The sequence below is a fragment of the Haliaeetus albicilla genome, chromosome 17 (assembly GCF_947461875.1).
Source record: "Haliaeetus albicilla chromosome 17, bHalAlb1.1, whole genome shotgun sequence".
NCBI lineage: Eukaryota > Metazoa > Chordata > Aves > Accipitriformes > Accipitridae > Haliaeetus > Haliaeetus albicilla.
The window spans coordinates 6,434,895-6,444,810 of record NC_091499.1 but is presented as its reverse complement, the minus strand read 5'-3'; the positions used below and the strand labels follow the sequence as shown (position 1 = coordinate 6,444,810).

Sequence of the window (9,916 nt, the reverse complement as noted above, 5' to 3'; positions counted from 1 at the left end):
TGTAATAAAATAAAACAAAAAAGTAACCCAGTAACATGCTATTCTAGTTCATTAAGAGATGTACCTGCTGATTTTGAATTTGGAGGAAGGTGTAAGGATATCTTTATAAAATATAACTTTAATACTTCTAATCTAGGCAGCAGATGAATGTGCGTTTTCACAAGAAATTCCACATTAATCTTCCTAGACTGGTAAAAATGGACAAAATTTTATTAAAAATAAAAGTAACAATAAAAGGATTAGGAAAAACCAAGGACTGTTCCCACAGCAGATATTTGAAAAGACTGTATTCCCTTCTGCAGCCAAAACATGGCACAGGTACATAATGTAGTAATCCATGGGCTTAATGTACAGATAAGCATGCTGAGTTAAATAGGACACAATTAAATATTTTGATCACGAACAGGGAACATACTATATTTTGTGTTTGTATTTCCATTAGAACCTGCTTTTAAAAAAGAGTGGGGAAAAATATTGATTTTCTCATGGAATTTTTGGTAAACTCTCACGTAGCTTCCTGAGATTCAGCAAGAGATCATACTCACTGTATTCACATTCTCATGGAAGAGGACCACTTGAGAAGCCAACTTTTTGAAATAGCACCTGGTATCTTTGGAATTTAGCCTTATTTAAGCTTTCCAACCCTAATATTTCCCCAAAATTTCTTTTTCCAGATGCAGTGGAATGAGAGCAGCTCCACAATTGAAGGCTTAAGGGCTTGTGCACGCGGCTAAAGTATTCCTTGAACATCCTAGCCTTTCTTCTACGTGGTCTTGGTCATGTCAGGATTCAGCCAGCTTACAGTCTTCTATCCATACTTTTCTGAGAAAGCTGCTTGAAAGAAATAGCTCATGTGCTGGACACACTCAGATGTGCGGGAGACATGAAATGCAGCTCTTCATCATAATGACGCCGTAAAAAACCTTCACTAGCAAGATAAATGGTATTGTCATTCAAAATTGGACCTGACCCTGAAGACTTGTGTGCTTATTGAATTTAATAGATTGTAGTGCACTCAGTATAAGTTTTAGAAATTTGTCTAACATAACCAATTTTTGGAACAAGAAACCAGCTCTGGTGCATTAGCTGTCCTCCTTGTTCCACTATAGGCTTTGCATCTCGATGATATACTCAAGGATAAAGGTGAACAAGGAGAAAACAGTGGTTCAAAGCTGAGAACATGAGGTCTCATCAGACCTCCAGTGTGTAGATTGCTCACCAGAAAGTGTGCTGGTCTCATCTGGCAGCTGCAGGAATTGACGGAGTTCCTTATCCTCTCAAGATAGCTCCCAAACATGAACCTTCTCCTCTACAGGGGAGGTGGCACTCAGACTGGTGTGAATGGTCAGTCCAAAGAAACCGTGGGGAGGAAGTGAATTTAAATTGGAATCCCTAGAATAAGACCATCTGAAAACAGGCTTCTCTTTTACAAGACTGTTTTATTTGGGTATTTCCCATGACAGAACAATTTGACATACAAAGGGTGAAAGATGAAGGGGACGAGGAAGTATTTAATAACAATTTTTCAATACATAAGATTTGAGAAAGACAAATAGAACAGTATGCCCAGGTCCATGGTGGATGAGATAAACTGCAGCAGGGAAAATCAGTTTAAATACCAGGATAATTTCTTACCATAGGGAGTAGAAGTACACTTTGGAGAGCTTGTGAAACTGGGGAATGTCTGCAGTTGTGGGGCTCCTAAAGAGTAATTTAAACAAACTGCTATCAGGACTGAAAAAGGTCTAAATGCTTCTGGTTGCAATTGAGGTATGGATTGGAAGACCCCATACAACCCATTTTCTAGATTCTGTAAGGCTACTTGTTTATTTTTGATTTATTCTGGCTGGTGTTGGACTCCTGCCTATGATCTTCCCCTGTCAGTTTCCAAAGGAAGTAAACACTGGCAATTTGAAAGAGCACATATAGTTATTCAGATATTCTCATCTCACTGAATGCTTAGCAGACTAGTTTGAATGTTTTGGCCATGTGTACAACAGGGAAGGTGAAACAAATGAAAAAAAAATGAAAGCTGCCAGGAAAAAGAATAATTAGTTACAGACTCATGGAGGGCTGTATTAAATACACTACTAGCTGGGAATGTTCAAAAGGAATTGTAAAAAAACAGTGTAATAAGTATAAGAAACAAGATTTAAGCCCAAAACAAATATTTCGTTGAAATATCTTTAACTTCGATAGGTTTTGCACATTCATATTCTTCAGATAAAGTGAAAAAGCAGAAATCTTTTTCAGGTCAAGTTCTGTCTTAAGTTTGTTACATTGTGTTAAGACTGATCTTCTGGCTTTTTATGATGACAAACACTAGTGTCTTAACTGGTCACGAACAAGAAGATCACTGGGCATACCAAAAATGTGCATCATGCTGACCTTTGCTAAATTGGCACTTCTGAGCTTCCAGGGACATGACTTGCCTTACAGAGGAAAAGGAATGCTGGCAGTAGTGTATTTAGTTTGAGCCAGCATATACTGTTTCTTTCAAATGTACTTAAAAATGCATATGTTCTTTGTGGAAAATAGGCATCCAACACTGCTGTTTGCATTCAGTGATAGAAAAGTCAAGCAGCAAAGGAAAAGCTGACCTTCAGTCTGGTTGAGGTACTGCTGCTTTATTTTTCAGTCCTTTTATAGCATCATTTTGTAGAAAGAAACTTTTTTTATCTTTGTTGTTGTTTCTTAGCCAAAGATTATTTTTTAAATTAGTTTTCCCCAGTAGGCTCAAAATGGCTGCAAATGTTCTGGAGAGGAAAAGCTTAAGGATTGCTTAAGGAGAGTGACTTAGGAGAGTGACTATGGCTACTTCCATCCTTCAGGAAAGTAGGACAATCAGACATGAAGAGGAGTGCCAAGTAAAAAGAAGAGAGTTAAACAAAAAAGTTTCCAGTAGGAATAAAAATGTTTCCAGAAAGAAGAACCGGAGCAGGGAAGAAGTTTGTCTTGGTCATCATGGCTAAACTAAGGTGAGCTTTACATTTTCTGTGACATGGATGAAATGAGTCATATTTCAGATCTCATTTGGACACTGACTACCAGAAACTTCAAATTTACTTCAGCTGTTTGGAAGTACCTTCTGTCCAGATGTGTAATTTCATACTTGATGTATTCCCCTGAAGTGAGACCACTTAAAGTAATTTTCAAACACTGACAGGCCTGTCAAATGCAGAGCATATCTAGCTTACAATAGCAGTGTTGCTTAAAGATGATGCAGTCTCTCATAAATGGAGCTTATACATGGTATCCATAGAAGTCTTGATAGAATCAGAATTATCTTTCCATGAAGCAAGTTGAGAGTCTTTTACCAGAGAATTTGAAAGGAAAAAATTGTGTATATTATCACAAAACTCTGTGATTCCTGTGTTACAGAACTCACATGCTGTTAATCTCTCTAAGACAAATGCACTGTTGCAAACATAATAATCCTGTCAGAACCACATGCATTCCTTGGATTCTTAAACCTGGAAGTCCTTCCTGTAGGAAAGTGTATTCTTTGTGCCAGAGCACAAGACAAGCTGAAAAACAATGCCGACTTTTTCTGAAGCAGATTATCTTCCCAAATGCTAGGAAAGGGACATTTGATAACCTCAAGAATTTCTGGGGGTAGAAATACAAAGCACAGTGAACATCTGCGCCTTGAGAAATAAATTCTTCATGGTACCTGTTTATTGTAGTTATCTTCTTTAATATGTGTCCAATGTGTATTACAGTCGTAAAAACACCTCAGCAACATTCTTGCTTTAACAACTATTCATAAATCCTAGGGCATATTTAAATCCAATTTCTACATCATAAATAATATGACACACACATTATTGAAAAGTAATCCTTTTATACAGCGATGCTGTATTTGACAGCTTACAGGTGTTGAGAGCACAGACTTCCCAGAACAGACCAAGAGACACTTGCAGATGACGAGGTATTTATACACAGGCGTGAAGCAGCAGGAGAGTGGGACTCTTTATTCTGGCTCTCCTATTCCTACAGTGGTGAAGTGAGGCTCTGGCAATTGCCAGTGCATGGCATGCAATAGGGATAAAAGCCTCATTTCCTCTCTCAAAATGGATCACACCCTGGGTAGGTTTGAAGAATAGAACATGCTGCATAATTTCGGAGTAACATCTGGCAATGTCACCAACTTCCAGTGTGCTCTGCACAGAGAGTGAAGACCTTATGGACTATACCGAGTAAATCCATGAGAACAAAACATCTGGTTTCTTGAAGTTTCTATGCCGTTCAAGTTGTGATGAACCATATAAGGAAAAGGAGGGCTTTGGGTGTTGGTATGTAAATGTTTAGATCCACATTTCAATGATCGTCTTAAGATTTCAACATTCAGACCAAGAATAAGGGAACAAATAACTTCCAAGAGATTACAACATATCTAAGAACAACCTGGAAGGACTACAGCTGAATTTGTCTTAAAAATCTCTCAAAACTATTCACAGGAGGAAAAAATAAAATGGGTGATTGCATTTCATTTGCAGGAAAAAATGTAGTAGGAATATACAGACAGAATATTTGGTAATCACCCACCATTTCTATTACAGGGTTTCAATGTTGCTTCCAAAGATAGTGGTAGACACATCTGATCCTTTAGAGGTACAGCTCAAAAAAGACAAGATATTATTCACAAAAGATGAAGCTTTTGCCAGTTGAGATAAAAGTTTAAGTATGTTCCTTAAATTGGGAAATCATGTTACATTTTGAAATAATGTAAAAGGTTTTTATAAGACCATAAAGATGTTTTGGACTGAACATATTTTATCAGTACTTAATCTGTTCTGCCACGTATTTTGCCATTTCTACATTTTTCAGGAGTCAAAATTTTGCATTTCCTCATGTTCATGCTGAGTAAGAGACTATTGGAAATTAAACTAAAAGCAGGATTCCCGCTGCTGTCAGTGGGAATGGGACTTATCACTGCATGCATTCATCGTGTGAGTCACACTAGCATAACTGTCAGATGACCACATTTCCTTTATGTTTCTTTTTTTAATTTACTAAATTATTAGGATGAAAGGATCATAGGATAATTCAGGCAGGAAAGGATCTTGGGAGATCTCTAGTCCAGTCTACTTAACGTAGCTTCAGCTCTTAGGTCAGACCAGATTTCTTAGGGTTTTATCCAACCAAGTCTTGAAAACTTCTGACGATGTAGACTGGGCAACCCCGCTGGGCAAAAGGGGATGGGTGATGGAAAGGTGTTGGGTTTTTTTTTGTTCTGTTTCTCACTGCCCAAATCTATTTTAATTAGTAATAAATTAAATTATTTTTCCCCAAGTCGAGTCTGTTTTGCCTGTGACAGTAACTGGTAAGCAATCTTTCTGTCTTTACCTTGACCACACAAGATTTTTCATCCTATTTACTCCTCCTGTTCCGTTGTGGGGGGAGTGAGTGAGTGGCTGGGTGGGGGGCTGCAGGCCAAGGCTAACCCACCACACCAGTCCAGACCCCTCTGATACTTCCCTTCTTACCAGCCTTCATATTGATTATGACCCATTCACCACCACGCTCTGAGCCTGATCATCTAGCCAGGTTTTTATCCATCCTAATATGCATATAACATCCTAACATGCTAATTATTTCAATACTATTCTTAAACTTTTTTATTAATGCTTATTTATATTTTATGGCATTTTTTAACTTGATAGTGGGCTTTATGTATTTTACATAATATCCAGTAGATCAAAAATGTCAACTGCTGCCTGAAACAGTGTAGAGATTCATAAATGTATGAAAAATTGTCTGGATTATAGATAAGGATTGAGCCAGAGACTTACAAAGCCAGGAAAAATGCTCAGCTCTTATCTGGAAGAGACTAATCTCTTTTATGGATGAATTACAGGTAAGGATACACTTTGGGCCTTACAATAGCCCATCAATGCTTTAAATGGACACATCCAAACTGTTATTTTGCGAAATTTCGACACAGACCAGGATTAATTGCAGTACTTAAGCCAACAGTTTTGTGACAAACACAGCATTTTACATTAAGAGTTTTCCAAAGTCCAATCCACTTCAGATTTAAGAATGCTAAACTTTGATCTTAAACCCCTGCAGCAAATAAATGGTGAGTTTAGGAAATTGAATTGCCAGAAGTTAAAGGTGTGAGTGGGAGTGTTTCATGACATGCATGTTTCACAAGACATGCCTGTGTTAACTCGGGGAGATTACAGGTAGGAAGGCAGCCAGAGTATTTACTGATACAAGTACTTGTACCTTATTTATGTCTTGCAAAGAACTGAATGACTCAAACTTAGCTCTGTAAGTAGGTGCTTTATAGAACCACACAGCCCAAATAAAGTGGCAATCTCTTTCTTTTCCATAGTCGCTGTTTGTAACACTCAGATGCTGTGCATCTGATGAATCTTCACTGCAGGAGTCTTCTCTTGTGTGGTTATACAGCTGGCAATACTTCCAAGTTAAGCATATTATACTCTCTTTTACCCTCCCATCTCCTTTAACTCCTCTCAATCAGCTGCGGGCTTTCATTATGAAGCAAAGACCAATTTATTTAATTGCTCTCATGCTTCACTTGATTTGAATTCATTTTTCTAATCATTTTATATTCCAGCAACTCTTATTCTTTGCCTGTGAAAAAAATTTAGATCCCAGCTAATAGGAAAATGCAGTTAGTATGGAGTAAGCATGTACAATAGATAAATATGATAAAAAAGCTGGACCATGTTTATGCTTGTAGCATTTTGGTTGCATTGAGGTAGTAATTGTGTCTAACTTTGTATGAAATGGCAAACTATGCTCTGTCACATCCTATTAGTTACACAAGCAGCTTTAAAATGAAGTGCAGTGATCACTGTAGGAAGCTGTATTTGTGTCTCAGCTGCAAGGTGCTCAGCCCAGAGCAGAATATTCTGTAGGTTTTGAGGGCATTCAGACACAGTCTTTCAGACAGCTGCTTTGTATTCAGAAATGTAATTCCAAGTCAATGGCCCCAAAAGAGCTGAAACCAATCTCTCATGCCTGAGAAAATATGCTATAGGAAAAAAAAAAAGAACAGGGGGCTAGAACATGGCACTGTGCTTAGGATATAACAATCTATCAGTTTTGCTTCTGCATGACAGCTGAAAGTGAAATGCCTGAAGGATTTAGAGAACAACAGCCTTAGTTTTGTACCTCACTTCCCTACCTGTGCAATTGGGATGTTAATTGTACTTGTGTAAATCTCAGGAGCGTGCGGGCTCCCGAAGGCTGCAGCCTCAAAAGGAGATAGGTACGCCAGCGTTGCTGTGCTTGAGGTCTGGAGGTCTGGAAAGCAGTTCAAAGCTAGGAATTGATATCTAGGCCCAGGGAAAAATTTAGCCAATGCCTTGTCTGGGCCGTGGCTCCTGGGCTTCTGCGTACGCCCCGTCTGCGTGTCTGCGTCACGCTGAGCCGAGCCCTGTGCGCACGCCATGTCCCGGCTGAGCAGACTGGAAGGGAAGGACGATGCATTTTGGCATTTTCTGGGTTAAACAGCCAAGAGGTCGAGACTGCAGTACTGGTGTAGGCTTAGACACCTCTGAATAAGATTCACGTGTGTAAGTGTATAAATGTGTAAGTATCCTACGGCAGTCTGTTCTCTCTAAAAGCTTAGCAATGCTGTTAACTGTCCAGGTGAGAAGTATTTGTTTTGCAACACTTTTTATATATAAGCTTGGGAAGATGAAGTGAAATCTAAAGCAAGAAAAGTGTACATACAAACTGTAGGGAAGAGCAGCATTGTCGTTGCTGCATTTCATTAATCATTCAGCGTCACTGATGGTGGCAGTTAGGAGGAACAGAGTCTGCATTCTAGAGAAAACACTACTGTCTTTTTCTTGATCTGTCTTCCCTCTTCAATTTTTACAGTTGTATCTCTGTTCTCTAGGTGCTTGTATTAAACGAACAAAAGTACAGAGGAAATAATTGACCTGCATACTGGGGACTGAGTCCCCCTTCACCCACCATGCCATCCAAGTCAAGGTTTGCTTCCCACTGGCTGCCTTTGTCTCAGCATCAACACACAGGAGCTTTTATTGTCACCTGTGGTTAACTGGGAGCATCTGACCTGTTCTGGTGGAAATTATCTGTACCAGAAAATCATAGCACGTTAATAGGTTTCCAGCCCTCATTAGAACCACAGGTGCTAAAGTTAAAAAGGACAAAGCTGCCAAACATACACAGTGAACATATTTTACAAATAATGTAAAAATGTCTAAGAAACTGTGAAGAATGTTAAAGCTTCAGGAAGCAGCTCCAAAAAATACAATTTGCCTGTTCCTCTCAGCAAGGGCCCTTGATCATAGTTCAGATGCTGCTATCGTGAACTTCATCATTCCTCAACGAGCAAAAGAGAAGGCCAAAAACGATACCATTTTGTGTGAGTCAAGTCTTGTATTGTTGGCCCAGCTGAGTCAGCGTCATTGATTCTACTCCTTCACGTTGTTGAAGAGGTAGGTAGGACCTGGAACGTTTTCATACCCACCTCAAGGACCCCAGATGAACTCACACAAGCATGTCATGGACACAAAGACTATTTGGTGGAAAACATCTTGTTTCGATGCTTGGGTAGACGAAGTAAGCAAGGTGTCCCCATTTTTTTCTCATTACATCTATACGTCAAGCACCTAAAATATCGTTATCTTCCTGATGAAAGTCTGCAGTTAGGTTAGGGTACACCTATGTCATATTCCCTTACCATGAGGGAGATGCGTATTCTGTAATCTTTGTAAACCTTTTTTCTGTTTTTAATGCTGTATGTTAAAACACCACAGAGATTTTTACTAAGTCCATCCAGCAAATCTATTATTTAAAATTATAGTAAATTAAATTAATCATAACAGATTCTCAACTGATGAAACTTCATTGAGAAGTTTTTAACTATAACACAGGTTTATTATTCATAAATAAGATTATAATATAATATAATAATAACAAGAAATATAATTGTTAGCCATAAAAATATTTATTGAATGGTTATATCAAGTTTTTCTTAACTTTTCTCTACTTTTTTGATTTTTCATAAACATTCATTCTTTGGACAACGAGTGTTTGTTGTTTCACATCTCCATACTCAGGATTTTGTTGCTGACTTTGAGGTTTTCCTCAAGAGCAAGGATCTCTTAAACCAAACAATTTTTAATTACAAGCATTATGCATTTTCCAAATTTGAGGTTTCACTTCTGTAAAACAAAGTATATTTAGGATGAAAACAAAGTAACTGGGAAAACCAGGTAAAGGTAAAAACTGTGCAAATGCTTCTGTTTGTTTAGAATAGATGAAGAAAAATATTTCTTTCACAGAACCAGGCAGATGCAACCATGACACTGTCAGCAGCTTCTAGCATAAATAGTCTAAAAACACGTCTCAGACCTGAAGTTTGTTGCTTAAATTCAGGTTTCCTCTGTAGATTTCTATAGTCAGAGGAGAGAGGTAGGCACCTTGGGAGGATATCTCTCTGAGGAAAAGATAAATCACTCTTTGGCAGTGTCTGTCCACTAGTTCTTTACTAGATTTTGTTTAGTGAAATAATTTCGAATAAAAAAAATGTGGACTTCAGAATATTTATGCTACAGTATTAGGAAAACTATGTAACAATATTTTTTTCAGGTACTTTAAAACTGCCAGGCTTGACTAGACATTCAAAAAGCAATAAATTTTGCCTTCTTCAAGATAATTATTGACGTATTGGCTGTAGTGTTTATCTTCTGTCTGTGAGTTCTGTCAGCTCTCTCTTGGAGAAGCAATCTAGGCTTGGGCAAATAAAGTTGCATTTGCAGCAGTGGTTTTGAGGACAGACCGTCCCTTGGACTGCTGTTGCTGAAACACTTGTCTGCTTTCCAATTGTCATAACAGCGACAGTCTGGAAAAGTCTCCAGAGAGTTTTTGAACCCAAGATCACAATTTGCATTCCTGGCCGAAC

The 9,916-nt window shown here is 38.3% G+C and overlaps 1 long non-coding RNA gene across 7 annotated transcripts in view; it reads left to right on the top strand.

Moving 5' to 3' along the window:
* The first annotated feature begins 2,202 nt into the window (after positions 1–2,202).
* Positions 2,203–9,916, top strand: part of LOC138689536 (uncharacterized) — a 37,882-nt gene continuing 30,168 nt past the window's right edge. Inside the window, exons 1-4 of one of the 7 annotated variants that reach the window (XR_011328377.1) lie at positions 2,282–2,978; positions 3,877–4,295; positions 5,772–5,860; positions 7,883–9,670. This is a non-coding gene — a long non-coding RNA (uncharacterized lncRNA). Of the gene's footprint in view, positions 2,979–3,876; positions 4,296–5,771; positions 5,861–7,882; positions 9,671–9,916 lie in introns of those variants that run through there. The other 6 variants (XR_011328379.1, XR_011328380.1, XR_011328378.1 and 3 more) reach the window with 6 other exon arrangements.